The sequence below is a fragment of the Heterodontus francisci genome, unplaced genomic scaffold (assembly GCF_036365525.1).
Source record: "Heterodontus francisci isolate sHetFra1 unplaced genomic scaffold, sHetFra1.hap1 HAP1_SCAFFOLD_359, whole genome shotgun sequence".
Taxonomy (NCBI): domain Eukaryota; kingdom Metazoa; phylum Chordata; class Chondrichthyes; order Heterodontiformes; family Heterodontidae; genus Heterodontus; species Heterodontus francisci.
The window spans coordinates 407460-428797 of record NW_027141611.1 but is presented as its reverse complement, the minus strand read 5'-3'; positions in this window follow the sequence as shown (position 1 = coordinate 428797).

Below are 21338 nucleotides of genomic sequence, written 5' to 3'. Positions count from 1 at the left end.
CGGCCTTTCCTCGTAAGACCTTCCCTCAATACCAGGCAACATCCTAGTAAATCTCCTCTGCACCCTTTCCAAAGCTTCCACATCCTTCCTATAATGCGGTGACCAGAACTGCATGCAATACTCCAGGTGCGGTCTCACCAGAGTTTTGTACAGCTGCAGCATGACCTCGTGACTCCGAAACTCGATCCCCCTACTAATAAAAGCTAATACACCATATGCCTTCTTAACAGCCCCATTAACCTGGGTAGCAACCTTCAGGGATTTATGTACCTGGACACCAAGCTCTCTCTGTGCATCTTCACTACCAAGAATCTTCCCATTAGCCCAGTGCTCTGCATTCTTGTTACTCCTTCCGAAGTGAATCACCTCACACTTTTCCGCATTAAACTCCATTTGCAATCTCTCAGCCAAGCTCTGCAGCATATCTATGTCCCTCTGTACCCTACAACATCCTTCGGCACTATCCACAACTCCACCGACCTTAGTGTCATCCGCAAATTTACTAACTAACCCTTCTACACCCTGTTCCAGGACATTTATAAAAATGACAAACAGCAGTGGCCCCAAAACAGATCCTTGCGCTAGACCACTAGTAACTAAACTCCAGGATGAACATTTGCCATCAACCACCACCCTCTGTCTTCTTTCAGCTAGCCAATTTCTGATCCAAAGCTCTAAATCACCTTCAACCCCATACTTCCGTATTTTCTGCAATAGCCTACCGTGGGGAACCTTATCAAACGCCTTACTGAAATCCATATACACCACATCCACTGCTTTACCCTCATCCACCTGTTTGGTCACCTTCTCGAAAAACTCAATAAGGTTTGTGAGGCACGACCTACCCTTCACAAAACCGTGCTGACTATCGCTAATGAACTTATTCTTTTAAAGATGATTATAAATCCTGTCTCTTGTAACCTTTTCCAACATTTTACCCACAACCGAAGTAAGGCTCACAGGTCTATAATTACCAGGGCTGTCTCTACTCCCCTTCTTGAACAAGGGGACAACATTTGCTATCCTCCAGTCTTCTGGTACTATTCCTGTCGACAATGACGACATAAAGATCAAGGACAAAGGCTCTGCAATCTCCTCCCTATCTTCCCAGAGAATACTAGGATCTCCTTGATGGGTGTTTTACTGACTTGAGGTCTGTTTCAAGTGGCTTTCCACAGGGCTCATTTCTGGATCACCTGCTTTTTGGAGCATATATTAACGATTGGAACGTAAATGTAGGGGCATGATCAAGATGTGTGCAGATGGCACACAAATTTGCCATGTGGTAGATAGCGAGGAGGATAGCTGTAAGCTGCAGGAAGATATTGATGGCAGAAAAGTGTCAAATGGAATTCAACCGGTTAAGTATGAAATGTGTAATTGAGGAGGTCAAACAAGGCAAAGGGATAGACAATTAATAGGAAAATGCTGAGAAGCGTAGAGGATGTGAGGGACCTTGGAGTCAATGTCCACTGATGTCCTGAAGGTAGCAGGTCAGGTCGATAGGTGGTTAAGAAGGCATATGGAATCCTTTCCTTTATTAGCTGAGGTATAGAATACAAGAGCAGGGAGGTTATGCTGGAACTGTATAAATCATTGGTTAGGTCACAACCTGAGTACTCTGCAGTTCTGGTCACCTGATTACACAAAGGATGTAATTGCACTCGAGAGGGTACAGAGGAGATTTACAAGGATGTTTGCCAGGACTGGAAAAATGCAGCTACGAAGCAAGATTAGATAGGCTGGGGTTGTTCTACTTGGAACAGAGAAGGCTGAAGGCAGATCTGATTGAAATGGACATAATTTTGAGGGGCTTGGATAGAGTGGAGGTGAAGAGTCTATTCACCTTAGCAGAGAGATCAGTGACTAGGGGGCAGTGACTTGAAGTGCTCGGTAGAAGGATTAACTGGGAGTTGAGGAGAAACCTGTCCACCCAAAAATACAAAATTGGCTCAGTGGCAGGAAACAAAGGGTCATTGTTATAATAAAAGCAAAATACTGCGGAAGCTGGAAATCTGAAGTAAGAACAATAAATGCTGGAAATACTCAGCAGGTCTGGCAACATCTGTGGAGGGAGAAGCAGAGTTAAGTTTTCAGATCAGCGATGAAGGGTCACGGACCTGTCACGTTAACTCTGCTACTCTCTCCACAGATGCTGCCAGAACTGCTGAGTATTTCCAGCATTTCTTGTTTTTATTAAAGGGTAGTTATTGACAGGCATTTTACTGACCGGAGGACTGTTTACAGTGGCGTTCCACAGGGTTCAGTATTGCATCCCCTGTTTATAGTGAGGCTCCAGAACTTACTGCCTGAAAGGATAGTTTAAGCAGAATCCCTCCACTCAGTGAAAAGGAAACTGGATGTTCACCTCAACTGTCATTATCTGCAGGGCTGTGGATCAAATGCTGGAAGGTGGGATTAGAGTTGGTGGATCATTTTTCGGCCGCTGCAGACACAATGGCACAAGTGGCCTCTTTCAGTATCTTAAACTTTCTATGATTATATTACGTGAAACACTCACAGTTACGTCCTCAACGAACTTGATGAAGATTATCAGGAATGATATTTCATTCACCTTTCCGTGCTGCTTGTCATGTATTAAAAGTTGTATTACAAGCAAGATATATTTTTGTGCTGGGTTATGACCTCTAGAAGTTTCCAACAACCAACATTAGACTGATGCTTACAAGGTTTACCCAACCTCTCCTTTTTAAACAGGGTGTAACATTGACAATCCTCCAGACCTCTGGCATCACTCCCATATCCAAGGAGGACTGAAAGATTTTGTCCAGTGCCTCTGTCAATTCCACCATTTCTTCCTTCAGTAACTCTCATAATTCCCATCCAGACTGGCTAAATGTTCTACTTTATTGTAGTACAAAAAGTGTTGAATTGAAAGGGGTTAACTGAACCAGTTTGTTCAGTGACTGTAATTAATGCCGGTCTCCATGGACCCTAATGGTGTCACTGGAGGGTTTCCCTCTTCTATTAATACAGACCTCCTTTCAATGTGTTTTCTGAAAGTGTCAGCGGGAGCATCAGCTCCGGCACTCAAAGGGATCCGTGGCTGCAGAGAGATGGTGAGGAGATATCAGAATCTGAACAATAGATTGGAATGTTACAACAATGGGTCCGAATAGGAGAACAATAGATTGGAATGTTACAGCAATGGGTCAGAATCTGAGAACAATAGATTGGAATGTTACAACAATGGGTCAGAATCTGAGAACAATAGATTGGAATGTTACAACAATGGGTCAGAATCTGAGAACAATAGATTGGAATTTTACAACAATGGGTCAGAATCTGAGAACAATAGATTGGAATGTTACAACAAGTGACAGGAGTTTATCCTATTGGTTTGACTATCTTACTGCGGATTATTATTGGATAACATTAGAATTGCGGATCGCTTATGCTCTGAAGATGATTCAATGTATTTACTATCCCATCCTCGCTACTATTGGTGTCCCTGGTAAGTCTCTGTATCCAACTATTAGATTCATAAACCATATTTCACTGATTTAGTGTTCTTGTCATTTAAATCGTGAGAAGACTGAAACCATTGTCTTCAGTTTCTGTCACAATCACCATTCCCTGTCCATGATCTGCATCCCCCTCGCTGGCCATTGTCTGAGGCTGAACCAGGAAGTTTACAACCTCTGGTATCTATTTAATGCTGAGCTGAGTTCATCCCCATATTCGCTCCATCCCCAGCCCAGCCAATTGTTATGGCCATGTGAGGAGGGGTCAGAGTGGGTCTTCTTTATTTGACTGCAACAGTGTTTGTCCTTTATAAACAGTGCAATAGTAACGTCTCATTGAGTGTTTTACATTTTACCTTTGGTGTGATGGTGAAGGAACTGATTGGACAGGTTCTCTTGAGTTTAAACATGAAAGAGGTGAGTTTATTATACTTAACAATATAAACCCGATCTAAATAAAATCATTAAAAAAAACACAACACACAGTTACGTACACACTCACACGAGAATCACACACACACACACAAATAGATTACAGAGTGAGAAGTAAATTTGTGGTTGGATTTGAGTCCAGAATAAATTAAAAAAAAAACTCATTCTGTGATGTTGGGCGATTCCGTGGTCTTCCAGCTGAAGTTATATTCTTGACGTCTTTTGCTTGTCGAAGTGCAGTTTGTGGCTGGTCCACATTGCTCAGGGTTTTCCTTGAGGCAGACTTGTAGGTGGCTTTCTTCCCCTGGTTACTCTGTCTGTAGCAATCCGTCGGCATGAGGGGCCCACAGTCACATGTGATTTTCAAACTTGTGATGTTAGGAGGAGAGAGAGACGGAGAGAGAGAGGTGGGGGGAGTACGGGGTGGAGGGGGGGGGGGGGGGCGATGGTCACAGCCCTTCTGCTTCTGCACAGTTTGAATCACTGGCTTGTCTGTTTTTGTCCAGGGGAAACTCCCAGCTTTCACAGAGTTGGGCAGAAGGTCTCATGACTGCCTCAGTGCATTCTCTGGACCCTTCTAATGTGATTCAAAGTTAGACACTTCTATCTCCCCAGGGTTCAGGATGCCAGTATATATACTTGGAGGAGTTTGCACTTTGAAATTCAATGTGTCAGAGTAGCCTTGTATGCCGTGTTAATGAATGTAATCTTAGGTCATTCAATCACTGGAGCAAGCCAATGATATAGGTCCAGGCTCATTAGACATGTGGCTCCTGTCGTAGGCCTTGGAATGTGAAAAGGTGTTCCAGATGCCAATTGCGGTGGCCATCTTGGCTGCCAGCTTTTTCAAGGTTAACGGTAGGATGTTTTCTATCAAAAATTTAGTGTAAGTTTCCAATCGATGAATTAAAATTCCTCATTTGGCATATTGTGCTATCGTGACACCGGCATAGCACATGGAAAGAAATGTGATAATAGGAACATTTCATTGCAGAATTGTGGGAAGAAAACGGAAGAAATACACATGCATTCTCAATAATCACTTCTCAAATTCACACATTAATCTTAGAATTACTGCAGCTGACATTGTCTGTTACAGCTGTACTGATTTAAATATTTTTGGCATTTTGTCTGGGATGGTCATGTGTCGGTTTCGACCTTGGACAATGCATCACCAATTGCTTGTTTTCCTTTTCTCTCCTCTAATGAAGTTTTAACTACTCAGGTACTATGCACCTTGATAATCTTTCTCCCAAAACCGACAGTGTGTAATAAATTGTTTTTTTTTGCCCCTGTGAGGTGTCTGAGATTTCCTCTGGGCCTTTGTTCTAGCTGAGTTCGGCTTTGAAATTGTTGGGTTTGATTAGCTTTGTGTTTGGGATCTGATCATTGGGTTCTTCAGAGGGTAGATCTACACTGACTTTACTTTTAGCTTTCTGGTGAGGTGCACAAGTGCTGTTTACTTGAGGGTATTTTCCCTTCACTTTTTACTTAACTATGGGAAGGAGCTTTCTTTTATCTACCCTATGTCTTTTGCGACATTACTGCGCACAGGTGTCTGTCCAGCTTTCACTGCACTCTCCAGCTGCACTTCGACTAGGTGAGGCATCTCCCTCACCATTGACATGCCTTTTTGGGACCTTTCCTTGTCCTTGCACGTTTCTGTAAATGCTGTGAGCAGCCTTTTTAGGTTGCCTCTTTGACCTGCATTTAATGAGGAGAGTGTGTGGTCCAATTTATCTAACATTTCAGGGTTGGCAAATCGTAGAGTGGGGGGGTTCCAGTTGGGAATTCTCCTGGCCATCCTCTAACCTGTCCTCACTGTCCTTTTCAATCCTCCCTTCCTGACTGTCTGACAGATCTGTACTTGTCTGTCCCCTCCACAGCATTTACTTTTTTTCCTTTGGTCTGGTATGTCAATTAAATAATTTATCTGACTATTCCTTTTGCCACTCGATATGGACCACTGAACTGGACTTTAAGGGGTTCGCCATGCATTGGGAGTATTAACAATACATGGTTTCTGGGATGACATGTTCTAGCCTTGGCATTTCTGTCTGCTTACCTTTTCATAGCTGCCTGTGAGATCTTTTACTGTTACTGAACCATTGCACAGCCTGGCGTGAAACGCTCCCAGAGCACGGAAATGTGGTCGAACATGGAAGACTCATCCCTGTGTCCCAAAAACGTCTTCTTGATTAATTTAAGAGGACCACTCACCTCGTATCTATAAACTAATTCAAAGAGACTAAAGCCAGTGGAATCATTAGATAAGTCTCGGTAACCAACAGGAGAAATCCCATCCCTTTGTCCCAGTCATGGGGTTGCTCATTGCAGTATGTCCTGATCATTGTCTTTAGGGTCTGGTGGTACTGCTCCAAAGCCCATTGTGACTGTGGATAGTAGGCTTAGGACTTTATTTATTTACTTATTTTATTTATTTAGAGATGCAGCACTGAAATAGGCCCTTCAGCCCACCGAGTCTGTGCCAACCATCAACCACTCATTTATACTAATCTTACATTAATCCCATATTCCTACCACATCCCCACCATACCTCAACTCCCCTACCACCAACCTATACTAGGGCCCTATCAACCTGCAAGTCTTTGGCTGTGGGAGGAAACCGGAGCACCTGGTGAAAACTCATGCGGTCACGGGAAGAACTCGCAAACTTCGCACAGGCAGTACACAGAATCGAACTCGGGTCGCTGGAGCTGTGGGGCTGCGGTGCTCCAGATTACGCATGACCTTTTCAAAAATACTGGACATGAAATGTGTGCCCTGATCCGACTGGATCTCAGCAGGAAGCCAATATAGTGTAAAGAATTGAGATAGCCCCTTCACCACTTCTTTGGCTGAGGTAGTTCTTCGGGTGAATGGCCTCTGGGAATCAGGTCACCACATCCATAATGGTGAGAAGATACTGGTCGTCCCGTTATATTTTCAGCAGGGGTCCCACACAATCTTCCGGCATTCTGATGAAGGGTTCCCACAACCTGGCACGTGAGACCAATTTTACAGAACTCCACCACATCTTTGTGGAATTGTGGCCAGTCAAAATGCTGTCTTCTGCGGTCTTCGATTTTTAATATACTGACATGTCCATCCATTAGAAGTTCGTGGGCCATTGTTAATATTTCTTTAAGGGACTTCAGCGGCACCACTATCTGGAGAACCACTGTCCACTCTTCATCCGCTGTTCTGTGAGGAGGTCTCCACTTCCTCATTAGCTCCTCATTCTTTAAATAGTAACAGTCTGCAACTCCCTCTGCTTCAGTTTTGGTTTGGAAAGTCTGTGCTATTTTTTAACACTGGGTCGGGATGTGGAGCCACAAAAATGGAAGAACTGTTTCACACATCCTTTGGGTCCTCTAACTTCCCAACGAAGGTTTCAGACAACCAGACAGTAGGGTCATCCGTCTGCAGTGTCAGTTCAGGGGATTGTTTGGCCATGGACCGAGTCACCACACAATCAGGGATTTCTGCTGTAACTACCCTGTCTGCCGGACCTCTTTTGGTCTCTCTAGAACTACTGGGGAAGCTGCCACCTTTTCCCCTGTCAGATCATTACCCAGGAGCAGTTCGACCCATCAATCAGTAAACTAGGGACAATCCGCATGGTAAAGAGTCATGAAACTGGGTCAAACTCCAAGTACACCGGATATAAGGGTATGGACATATACTGTCTTCCGACACCATTCACGAACGCTCTAGCATTCACTGCACTTTCTTTGTCCCAGCAGAAGGGATTGGCAGGCCCCTGCATCCATGAGTATGATTATTGGTTTAATTCCCTCACTCAAGGGGTGTGGTTTCACCTTTCCTTCGGATACAAATTCCTGGTAGCTCTCAAGGATTTTGTTTATTTCCCCCCCCCCCCCACCCGCCCCCTCTCTGTGGTAGGTCTGACTGGGTCTGGGTCTGACTTACTGGGTCTGACTGCCGCAGTTGGAGGCACAGCCTGATCTGTTGTGATTTCCATCAGGGCCCTTTTTCCTGCTATGATCTGGTGGACCCTGATTAATCCTCCAGGTTTTCCCCGTCACTTGCATCATTCAGCTCGATGGCGACCTACCTTATTACACTGGAAACACACAGGTCTTTGGCCGTTTCTCCTGCTCTCAGTACCATCCTATTTGACCTGAGGATGGGCCCCCGTGTGTCCAGCTTTTCCTCCTTGCCCTTGGCTGTTCGGGTTTCTATAACCCCCCAGACCTTTTATTCTCGGGTCTTTGTGGTGACCAGGGAAGTGTTTCCCATTGGGGCTACGGCCTTGTGTGCAAGGGAAAATTCATCACCAGAATTGCAACTTGTCTAGCTCTTTGAACCCTTTGTTCCTCTTTGTGGGTTTTAATGGGAGGGGGAGCGAGTTTGTGAACTCCTTGTGATGGATCACCACTCTGAGGTTTCGATATGTGGGCTTTAATTTGAGTGTTTCTATCCACTGGTCAAAAGTAAACACAAAAACTGACTTTAAATATTCTTTAGCTACCTAAAAATGAAACATTTGGCGAAGACAAATGTGGGTCCAATACAGGCAGTGTCAGGGGAATGTACAATGGTGAATAGAGAAATGGCAGTGAAACTAAATGATTACTTTGTGTCTGCCCTCATTGAGGAAGATACAAGGAAATTTCCAGAATTAGAGATCCAAGGGATTAGGGAGATTGAGGAAGTGAAGGAAATTAATATCGGTAAGAATGTTGTATTGGAGAAATTAATGGGGCTGAAGTTTGATGAGGCGCCAGGATCTGATATTCTGCATCCCAGGGTGTGGGAAGAGATAGCTATGGAGATGGTGGCTGCATTGGTGACTATCTTCAAAAATTCTGTAGATTCTGGAGCGGTTCCTGCAGATTGGAAGGTAGCAAATGTCACCCCACTATTTAAGAAGGGAGGGAGAGAGAAAACAGGGAATTATAGACCTGCTCTCATACATCAGTCGTTGGGAAAATGCTGGGATTTTATTCTAAAGGATGTGATAAATGGACAGTTGGATAATAATCTGTTTGGGCATCGCAAACATGGATTTATGAATGAGAAATCATTTTTGGCGAACCTGTTGGAGTTTTATTGGGGATGTTACTAACAGAATTGATAAAGGGGAGTCGGTGGACGTGTTCTCCTTGGATTTTCAGATGGTTTTTGATAAAGTACCCCACAGGAGGTTGGTTAGCAACATTAAAGCACATGGGATAGGAGGTAATATACTGGCATGGATTAAAGATTGGTTAACAGGCAGAAAACAGAGAGTAGGAAGAAACGGGTCGTTCTCACTTTGGCAGCTGTGACTATTTGGGGACCGCAAGGATCAGTACTTGGGCCCCAGCTCTGAACAATATATGTCAATGATTTGGATGTGGGGACCAAATGTAGTATTTCCAAGTTCGCAGATGACACAAAACTAGGTGGGAATGCATGTTGTGAGGTAGATGCAATGCGTCTTCAAGGGGATTTGGACAGACATAGTGACTGAGTAAGAACATGGCAAATGGAATGTAATATGGGCAAATATGAGTTATCCACATTGGTAAGAGGAACAGATGTGCAGAGTATTTCTTAAATTGTGAAAAATTAGGAAGTGTAGATGTACAAACGGACCCGGGTGTCAGTAAATCACTGAAAAAGATGCAGGTGCAGCAAGCAATTAGGAAGGCGAATAGTCTGTTCGCCATTATCAGGAGATGATTTGAGTACAGGAGTACTGAAGTCTTGCAGCATGTGTATAGAACCTTGCTTAGACCACACCTGGAATATTATGTGCATTTTGGGTCACTTTACTTTAGGAAGGATATTATTGCCATAGAGGCAGTGCAATGAAGGTTCACCAGACTTGTTCCCGGGATGGCGGGACTGTTCTATGAAGAGAGATTGGGGAAACTGGGCCGGTATTCTAGAGAGTTTCAAAGAATGTGTCGGGATCTCATTGAAACGTATGAAATAATTAAAGGGATAGACAGCGTAGACGTATGTACGAAAATTCCCCTGGTTGCGGAGTCAGGAACTAATGGATACAATTTCGAAATAAGGGGGAAGCCATTTAGGACAGAGACGAGGAGTAAACTTTGACTCAGAAGTTTCTGAATCTTTGGAATTCTGCATCCCAGGCGGATGTGGAATCTCAGTCGTTGAGTATATTTAAAGTATAGATTGACAGATTTCTAACTGCAGATGACAAAAATGGGATATGGAGATTATTTGTGGAAAAGGCATTGAAGTGGATGATCAGCCATGGTCATATTGAATGGTGGAGCAGCCTCGATGGGCTGAATGGCCTACTCCTGCTCCAATGTCCATATGTTCGGAAGCTGCTTAACACTTTCAAACTCGAGGTCAGTTTAGTCAGGCTGCTTTCTGAGGGTTTGGAATGTTTGACGGTACACTTCCAGTACTATTTCATGTACACCAAGGATAGCAATTTTAGTCATCTCATAATCTGATGAACTTTCATCTGGCAACAGTGAATAAATCTCATGGGATTTTCCTGTTACTTTGTTTTGTAAAAACAGTGTCCAGCTCTCTGACGGCCATTTCAGTTGCATTACAAGCTTTTCACAATTGACGAAAAATTCTGCCACATCCTCCTCATTGAACTTTGTCATGAACTGGGAGAACATTAAGAGCTCAGTACATGGTCCTGAGCTAGGGGCAGCTCCCACACTAGCTGTGCCTTCAGTGGGTGTATGGGTCTTCCTCTAGTTGTTTGAGCTGCCTTAACTCCCTTTCCTCCTTCTCATTCTGGAACACTCTGACTTTTTCCCTTTCGTGACACTCACTCTGTTCTTTCTCGCTCTCTCTGGAATTCTAATTCCAGTCTATTCTGTTCTAGTTCTACCTTAGCTAACATTACTCTATCTGTTAGTGATTCTAACCCTGTTTGAGTCTTCAGCTTCAAGTGAAATATGGTTGGCCAAAAGTCTTAGGATTTCGGGTTTCCTACCTTTTGGACGGATAGTAATCCCTAACTGTCCAGCTACATTACTTAACTTTTCAACAGACAGGCGTTTTGACCTGTACCAAGTTACTTCACTCTGTATGCAACTCCTTTCTTGGGAATGTAACTCCTTTAGTAAGAAAGGGAGGGAAACAGAAAACAGGAAACTACAGGCAAGTTAGCATCACATCTGTCTGAGGTAAAATGTTAGAAGCTATTATTAAAGACAGTGTAGCCGGCACTTAGAAAAATTCAACGTAATCAGGCAGAATCAAAATGGTTTGATGAAAAGGAAATCATGTTTAATCAATTTGTTGGAGTTCTTCGAAGAGGTACCATGTGCTGTGGAGAAAGGGGAACCGGTGGATGTACTGTACATAGATTTCCAGGAGGCAATTGATAAGGTGCCACATCAAAGGTTTTGTGAAAATAAAAGCTCATGTTGAAGGGGGTAACATGTTGGCATGGATAGAAGATTGGTTAGCTAACAGAAAACAGGCAGTAGGCATAAACGGGTCATTTTCTGGTTGGCAAGATGGAACGAGTGGTGTGCCACAGGGATCAGTGCTGAGACCTCAACCTTTTACAATTTATATAAATGACTTGGATGAAGAGACCGAAGGCATGGTTGCTAAATTTGCTGATGACACAAAGATGAGTAAGAACGTAACATGGCAAGGGGACATAAGTAGGCTGTAAATGAATGTAGATAGGTTAAGTGTGTGCGTGAAGACCTGGGAAATGGAGTATAATATGGGAAAATGGGAAATTGTCCATTTTGGCAGGAATTATAAAAAAAGAAGCATATTATCTAATGGTGAGAGATTGCAGAACTCTGAGATGTAGAGGGATTTGGGTGTCCGTGTGCATGAATCACAAAAGGTTAGTATGCATGTTCAGAAAGTAATTAGGAAAGCTAATAGAATGTTATCGTTTATCGTAAGGGTAATTGAATACAAAAGTAAGGATGCTATGCTTCAGCTATGGAGGGCATTGGTGAGACCACATCTGGAGTGCTGTGCACATTACTGGTCTCCTTATTTAAGGAAGGATGTAAATGCATTGGAAGCAATTCAGAAAAGGTTTACCAGACTAACACCTGGAATGAGTGGGCTGTCTTATGAGGGAATATTGGACAGGCTCGGCTTATATCCACTGGAATTTAGAAGGGTAAGTGGCGACTTGATTTGAACATCTAAGATCATGAGCAGTCTTGACAGGGTGCATGTGGAAAGATGTGTGTATCTTGGTGTATCTAGAATTAGGGGTCACTATTTAAAAATGAGGGGTCGCCCATTTAAAACAGAGATGAGGAGAATTTTTTTTCTCTGAGGGTTGTGAGCCTTGGGAATTCTCTTCCTCAAAAGGCAGTGGAAGAGACTCTTTAAGTGCGTGTAAGGCAGAGATAGATAGATTCTTGACAAGCAAGGGGGTGAAAGATTATCGAGGGTAGGTGGTAATGTGGAGTTGAGGTTTCAATCAGATTGGTCATGATCTTACTGAATGTCAGAGCAGCCTTGAGGGGCCGAGTGGCCTCCATCTGCTCCTAATTCATATGTTCATATGTTCGTATGCTCTGTCTTCGAACATGGGCATTTCAGTGTTCCAGCAGTGAAAGCCACAATAAAACCTTCATTGACATTTTAAGTTTTTTCTCAGGATCAATTGTTTTCCCTACTTCCAATTTCTCATTTGTTGTTGGTTTACGATCACTCGAACCTCCAGATTTCTGTGACAGCCAGGTGAGGAGGGGCCCAGGCTCCCCTCTTGTCTTATATCTTATTTCACCACAACAGAGTTTATTCCTTTTTAGCAGTGGACGTGCTGACCACCTCAGTGAGTGTTTTACCTTTTATCTTTGATGTGATCGTGAAAGAGCCAATAGGAGAGGTTTTCCTGAGCTTAAACAAGAGGTGAGTTTATTATACTTAACAATCTAAGCTGTATCTAAATAAAATAATAAAAATATACGCTACACATTCACGCACACACTCACTCGAGAATCACACACAGATAAATTAGAGTGAGAAATAAATTTGTGATGGATTAGTGTCCAGAATGAATAAATTTTAAAGAAAAACGTCTGTGAAGTTGGATAAATCTCTGGTCTGCATTTTCCCACCTTTAGTTATGTCATCTGCAAGAGTTGAAATTATGTTTTTTTTTACGTATACGTTTGTGTCATTTATATATCTATCTATATGCCAGGAACAGCACTGGTTCTAATACCAAAACCTGCGAAACAGCACTGCATACTCCCCCTCCCCCAGTCTGAACAATGTCTGTTCACCACTTCTCTCTGCTTTCTGTCCCTGAGTCAGTATCATATCTACACTGTCACTGTCACATTAGTCCATATGTTCCATTTTTCATAACAAGTCTATGTAATGGCATTTAATCACCGGCCTTTTGAAAGTCTGTACACATAACACAAAACATGTTGTCCTCATCAACAGTCACAGTTATGTCATCAACAAACTTGATTAAGATTATCAGACATGATTTTCCATTAACCTATCCGTGCTGTTTGTCATTTATAATCCCATATTTTCACAAGAAAGATATGTTTTTGAGCTGGGTTCTGGCCTCTTGTAATTTCCAACCACCGACATTAGACTGACTGACAGGATTTATCTAATCTCTCCTTTTGTAACAGGGAGTAACATTTACAGCCCTCCAGTCCTCTGTCATGACTCCCATATCCAAGGAGGATTGGAAGATTCTGACCAGTGCCTCTGCTATTTCCACCATTCCTTCCCTCAGCAACCGTCTCCATTGTTTTATCAAAGAACTGCATAAAGTTCAGTTTTCCTAATCTGTCTATTGAATGACACTTTATCAAACACATTTTGAAAGTCTATAAATATAACTTAAATCACACCACCCTCATCAACCCTCTCCATTGTTTTATCAAAGAACTCCATCAAGCTTAACTCACCACCACCTCTCTCCTCTCCTCCACTGTTGTTAAATTATCAAACTGCTTATCTGATATCCAGTACAGGATGAGCATAAATATCCTCCAATTAAATATTGGGAAGATTGAAGCCATTGTTTTCACTGCCTACTCCAACTCTGTTCCCTTGCTATTGATTCCATCCCTCTCCCTGCTAACCGTCTGAGATTCAGACAGTCTGTTTACAACCTTGGTGTCATATTCGGGACAACATTAATAGGCACATGGACAAATGTGGGTTAATTAAGGAAAATCAGCATGGATTTGTTAAGGGAAAATGGTGTTTAACAAACTTACTGGCGTTTTTTGAAGAGGTAAAAAGGAAGCCTGATGAGGGCAATGCTGTGATGTGGTGTAAATGGAATTCCAAAAAGCATTTGATAAAGTGTCACACAACAGACTTGTGAGCAAAGGTACAGCTAATCAAATAAAAAGGACAGTAACAACATGAAACTAAACTGGTTGAGTGACAGGAAACAGAGATTAGTGATTAATGGATGCTTTTCGGGCTGGAGAAAAGTTTGTAGTGGAATCAAAACAAAATACTGCAGATGCTGGAAATCTGAAATAGAATCAGAAAGTGCTGGAAATACTCAGCAGTGTCTGTGGAGAGAGAAACAGAGTTAATGTTGCAGGCTTGTGAGCTTCCATCAGAACTGGCTTAGGTTAGAAATGTAATAGGTTTTAAGCAAGTGAAGCGGGAGTGGAGGGTGTAAACACAAGAACAGAAATGTAGTCATGAGAGCGGGGGTGGGGGATGGAGTGTGTTGAAATGACAAGCGAGCGGAAGCTCGGGGTCATGCTTTTGGACTGAGCGGAGGTGTTCCACAAAGCGGTCACCCAATCTGCGTTTGACGTGCTGTGGTGTTCCAGTGAACATCAATGCCAGCTCGAGGAACAGCACCTCATTGTCCATTCTACAGACTTCTGGAGTAAACATTGAGTTCAATAATTTCAGAGAATGACTGGTCCATTTTTATTATTATTTTGTTTCATCAGTTTTTTTTTACCATGTGCCAGACTTAAACTGGGATTTTTATGTTGGTGCTTTTAGCTCGGGCTGTTCATTATTCTGTCATTTAACACCTGCTCTGCACTAATGCTTTGTCTTTCACCACACCATGAGCACACTTTCTTTGCCTTTGCCCCATGACCTCCTGGTCAGTTAATCTCTCTGATCCTCTGTTCTATCAACACCCCTTTTGCTCCATTTTGCCCCATCCCTGCTTTATCTGCTTCAAACTTGATATTTCTAACCTTTTCCAGTTCTGATGAAAGATCACAGACCTGAAACATTAACTCTGTTTCTCTCTCTCAACTCAGATGGTGCCAGACCTGTTGAGTATTTCCAGCACGTTAAGTTTTTTTATTTAAGATTTGTGGTGGAGTTCCCCGGGGATCAGTGTTAGGACCCTTTTTCTTCCTGACATATATTAATGACCTGGACCTTGGTGTACAGGGCACAATTTCAAAGGTTGTAGATGATGCAAAACTTGGAAACATTGTGAACTGTTAGGAGGATACCATAAAACTTAAAAAGGACATAGACAAATTGGTGGAATGGGCAGAATGGTGGCAGATGAAGTTCAATGTGGAGAAATGTGAAGTGATTCATTTCGTAGGAAGGACATGGAGGGAAAATATAGAATAAAGGTTACAATTCTAAAAGGGGTTCTGGAGCAGAGGGACCTGGGTGTATATGTGCATCGGTCATTGCAGGTGGCAGGACAGGTTGAGAGAGTTTTTCATAAAGCCTACAGTATCCTGTTGCATGGAATACAAGAGCGAGGAGGTTGTTTTGAACTTGTATAAGACACTAGTTCGGCCTCGGCTGCAGCGTTGCGTATAGTTCTGGGCACATTAGATAACGTGAAGACATTGGAGAGTGTGAAAAAACATTCACAAGAATGGTTCCAGGGATGAAGAATACCAGTTAAGAAGATAGACTGGAGAAGTTGGAACATTTTCCTTGGAGAAGAGAAGGCTGAGAGGAGAGTTGATAAACGTCTTCAAAATTATGAGGTGTCTGGACACAGTTGATAGGGAAAAACTGTTCCCACACCTGAAAGGATCGAAAACGAGAGGACAAAGAATTAAAGTAATTGGTAAAAGCAGCAGAAGTGACATGAGGAAAACATTTTCATACAGCGAGTGTTAAGGTCTGGAATGCACTGCCTGAGAGTGTGGTGGAGGCAGATTCAATCGAGGCATTCAGGAAGAAATTGGATAGCTATCTGAAAAGGAAGATTGTACAGAGTTACAGGGAGAAGGCAGGGGAGTGACACTAGATGAATTGCTCTTTTGGAGTGCCAGTGCAGACACGATGGACAGAATGGCCACCTTCTGTGCTGTAACAATTTTGTGACTCTGTGGCATTCGACCACAAAATGAGCTTCCAACCTTATATTCGTGCCATCACTATGACGACGTATTTCCACCTCAATAACATCGCCCAACTTCACCCCTGTCTCAACTCATCTGCTGGTGAAGCTCTCCTTCATGCTTTCATTACCTGTGGACTAGACAATTCAAACTCATTCTCCCACATTCTACTATCTGTAAACTCGAGGTCATCTAAAACTCTGCTGCCTGTGTGTTAACTCACAACAAGTCCCATTCCCCGATCACTGACCTACATCAGCTCACTGTCAAACAATGTCTTGATATTAAAATTCTCAACACGTTTTCAAATCCCTCCATTGCCTCATCCCTCACTATCTCTGTAATCTCCTCCTGCCCGACAACCCTCTGATATATCTCTGCTCCTCTAATTCTGGCCTCTTGTGCATTCCTGATTTTAATTACTCCACCATCGCTGGCCGCACCTTCAGTTGTCTCGGTCCAGAGCTCGGGAATTTCCTCCCTACACAGCTCTACCTCTCCCCCTCACTTTTATCCTTTCAGACACTCCTTTAAATCTTACCTCTTTGACCAAGCTTTTGGTCTCCTAACCTAATATCTGCATTTGTGGTTCAGTGTTATACTTTGTTTCATAATGCTCCTGTGAAGTACCTTTGGATAAGTTCTTGTTGAAGTTTTCCAGACATGATTTGTCATTAGCATATCCGTGCTGCTTGAAATTTATTATGCTGTGCTTTTCCAACCAACGAATATTTCTGTTCTGGGTTGTGAAATTTCCCCACCACTGACGTCAGATGGACTGGACACTACAGGGTCTACTCCATCTCTCCATTTGTAATCAGGGTGTAACATTTACAACCCTCCTGTCCTCTGTCACCATTCCCATATCCAAGGAGAATTGAAAGATTCTGTCATGTGCCTCTACCAGTTCCACCATTCCTTCCTTCAGCAATCCTTATACATCCCATCCCTACTGGATAAATGTTCTATTTTATTCTGGTACAAAAGGTGTTGGATTGAAAGGGGTTAACTGAAACTGTTTGTTTAGTGACTGTAATTAATGTCAGTCTCCATGGACTCTAATTGTGTCACTGGAGGGTTTCCCTCTTCTATTAATAAGGGACTGCTTTCAATGTGTGATTCCATAGTGTTAGCGGGAGCATCAGCCCCAGCACTAACAGGGATGAATAGCTCCTGAGAGAGGGAGAGGATAGATCAGAATCTGAGAACAATAGATTGAAATGTTACAACAATGGATCAGAATCTGAGAACAATTGACTGGAATGTTACAACAATGGTACAGAATCTCAGAACAATAGACTGGAATGTTACAACAATGGGCAGGAGTTTCATCTGGGAGTTTGACTCTCTTTCTGCAAATTATGGTCGGTTCTCATTAGACTATCGGATCTTTCTCGCATTGAAGTTTATGCAACACTTTTACTATCCTATCCTTGCTATTATCGGTGTCCCTGGTAAGTCTCTCCATCTAGCTATGAATGTTATAAACTAAGTTTAGCAACATTAATGTTCTTGTCATTTACTCTGCCCTCCTTGCTGCATTTGTTATCCCTGGCAAAACTCTATCTCCGGCTATGAGATCTATAAACCATTGCTACTTGTATTAGAGTTCATGTAAGTTACTCTACCATCTTTTCTGTTGTTGCTGCCCCTGCTAAGTCCCTATTTCCCGCTAAGTGTTTCACTGTTTCACTGAAATAATGTTCTTTCAATTTAAATTTTGGGAAGAGTGGAGCTCGTGCCATCAGTCTCCATAGGAAATTCTGTCCATATCCATGAACACGTACCCCTAACTGGCTAATATCTGAGGTTCAAACAGACAGTTTGCATCCTCTGCGTTCTATGTAACCCTGAGCTGAGTTCTGACCCCTTAATCTCTCCAGGACCAACCCTGCCGACTACCAGCTCTGTAATATCACCCGTCTGCCTCAGCTCATCTGATACATAAATCCTCATCTGTGCCCTTGTTAACACAGATAGAAACACATAGAAACACACATAGAAAATAGGAGCAGGAATAAGCCATTCGGCCCTTCGAGCCTGCCCAGCCATTCATTATGATCATGGCTGATCATCCAACTCAATGACTTGTTCCCACTTTCCCCCCATATCCTTTGATCCCTTTCATCCTAAGAGCTATATCTAACTGCTTCTTGAAAACATGCAATATTTTGTCCTCAACTGCTTCCTGTGGTAGCGAATTCCACAGGCTCATCACTCTCTGGGTGTAGGAATTTCGCATCTCAGTCCTGAAAGGTTTACTTCATATCCTTAGACTATGACCCCTGGTTCTGGACTCCCCCACCATCGGGGACATCCTTCCTGTATCTGCTTTGTCAAGTCCAGTTAGAATTTTATAGGTTCCTATGAGATCCCCGCATCATTCTTCTGAACTCCAGCGAACATAATCCAAACCGACTCAATCTCTACTCATACGTCAGTCCCGCCATCCAGGGAATCAATCTGGTAAGCCTACAGCAAGAACATCCTTCCTTAGATAAGGAGACCAAAGCAGCACACAATATTCCACGTGTGGCCTCACCAAAGCCCTGTATAATTGCATCCCTGCACCTGTACTCGAATCCTCTCGCTGTGAAGGCCAACGTACCATTTGCCTTCTTTACTGTCCTTTGCACCTGAATGCATACCTTCAGTGACTGGTGTACAAGTACACCCAGCTCTCCTTGCATATTCCCCTCTCTCAGTTTATAGCCATTCAGATAATAATCTGCCTTCCTGTTTTTGCTACCAAAGTGGATAACCTCACATTTATCCACATTGTACTGCATCTGCCATGCATTAGCCCACTCACTCAAATTGTCCAAATCGTCCTGAAGCCTCTCTTCATCCTCCTCACAACTTACCATCCCACTCAGTTTTGTGTCTTCTGCAAATTTGGAGATATTACATTTATTTCCCTCATCGAAATCAGTAATATATATTGTGAATAACTGGGGTCCTAGCACCGATCCCTGTGGTACCCAACTCGTCACTGCCTGCCATTCGGGAAAAAAAGACCCATTTATTCCTCCTCTCGGGTTTCCTGACTGCCAATCAATTTTCTATCTATCACAATACACTAGCACCAATCTCATGCGCTTTAATTTTACAGGCTAATCTGTTATGTGGGACTTTGACGAAAGCCTTCTGAAAGTCCAAATAAACCACATCCACTGTCTCCCCCTCATCAACTCTACGGGTTACATCCTCGAAGAATTCTTGTAGATTTGCCAAGCATGATTTCCGTTTCGTAAATCCATGCTGTCTCTGTCCGATTCGACCACTTTTCTACAAGTGCTCTGCTAAAAAATCGTTGATAATGGACTCTAGAACTTTCCCCGCTACCGACGTCAGGCTGACTGGTCTATAATTCCCTGCTTTCTCTCAACCTCCCTGGGGTTACTTTAGCTACCCTCCAATCTGTAGGAAATGTTCCAGAATCTATAGAATCTTGTAAGATGACCACCAACACATCCATTATTTCTGGGACCGCTTCCTTCAGTACTCTGGGATGTAGATTATCAGGCCCTGTGAATTAATCGGCCTTCAATACCATCAATTTCTCCAACACCATTTCTCTACTAATACAGATTTCCTTAAGTTACTCTCTCTCACTAAACCCTGTGTTCCCCAACATTTATGATATGGTATTTGTGTGCTTATTTGTGAAGACAGAACCAAAGTATGCATTTAGTTGGTCAGCCATTTCTTTGTTCCCCATAATTAATTCCCCTGTTTCTGATGGTAAGGGACCTACATTTGTCTTGACCAATCTTTAAATCTATTAAATCCACTCTTGACTATTCCAATTATATCCTGGTCACCCTCCCAGTTATAAACCTTGATAAAGCACAGCCCATCTAGAACCTGCTGCCTGTAAACTAATTCACATCAAATCCTGATCACCCATCACCCCTGTGCTCACTGATCTACTTTGGCTCCGGGACCGGCAGCACCTTAAATTAAATATTTTCATTCATGTGTTTGAACCTCACCCTCAATTAGTCCCATTGCCCTGTCCATTCCCATATTGCTGCCTTCAAGTCTTTTCTTCAATTCCCATTGAAAAGAAGGCTTCTTTCCCTCTGTTTCTGTCTATGGCAGGTATTCTCAGCTTTGCAGTGTCACTGGGCCCAATGCCATGGACGTTTGGATCCATGAAATGGTACGAGCTGAGCTGCCGGCCACTTCCAGTGCTCCAGGCCTGGACAGGGCTCTTGTCCCTGTTCACTAAGTATGTGCTGGTAGTGTGCAGAGGGATCTGATCTGACACCAATCAGCCATTCCAGCACCTTTGCTATACGTCTTTGATATGAAGTGATGCGGGGGGGGGGGGGGGGCGGGAGTGGGGGGGGGTACATTGAGCAGTGTGAGAGGTTGGTGGCGTTGAGTGTATGAGATGCCATGTGGAGACGACTTCACTGACATTGACCAACAGTGTGAGCTCATTAAACTTCTTCTGGCTCTGCTGCCAGGTCCTCGGGGCCAGACCTCTTGCATTGACCTCCCTGGCCACCTGCTCCCATTCCCTTCGGAAGACGTTCCTTAAGGGTCTCCGCCCCACCCCACAGAAACAGGGCCTCTCTCCTACGGTCACCCTCCATGACTAAGGCCTCCAGCACCACAGCTGTGAGCAGCAGAGCCCTCTTTCTGTCCTTGTATTCCATTTACCTCGTCTCCAATTGCAGCATTCACAGTCAGCAGCAGCAGCCTCCTGTGATTCAGTACAGCTTCCCTTTAAGAGGGACAGACTAGCTTTAAGAGCTGAATCCTGGCTGAAGCACGTGCCAGACTCACACACAGTTAGGTCCCTGTTAAGCCTGCAGATAGACAGCAGTGCGGGTCACCCTGGGCAGCACGTAGAATTCATGAAAATGAGGAGACAGCAGGAAGCTTGTGTGTCACCTGCCTCAACAGGAACGGGCACGGGCAGATCACGAATCACAATCCCTAGCCCTGAAAACTGGTCCAAACGTCTCTTCCACTCTGTCTCTATTTTCCTTCCCCTCTTTCACCCTTTCTCCCTCTCTCTCTTTGTCTCTTGTTCAAATAATCAGAGATTGATGCAGCACAGAAGGAGGCTATTCGGTCCGTTGTGTCAGTGCTGTCTCTTTGAAAGAGATATCTAATTAGTTCCACTCCCTCC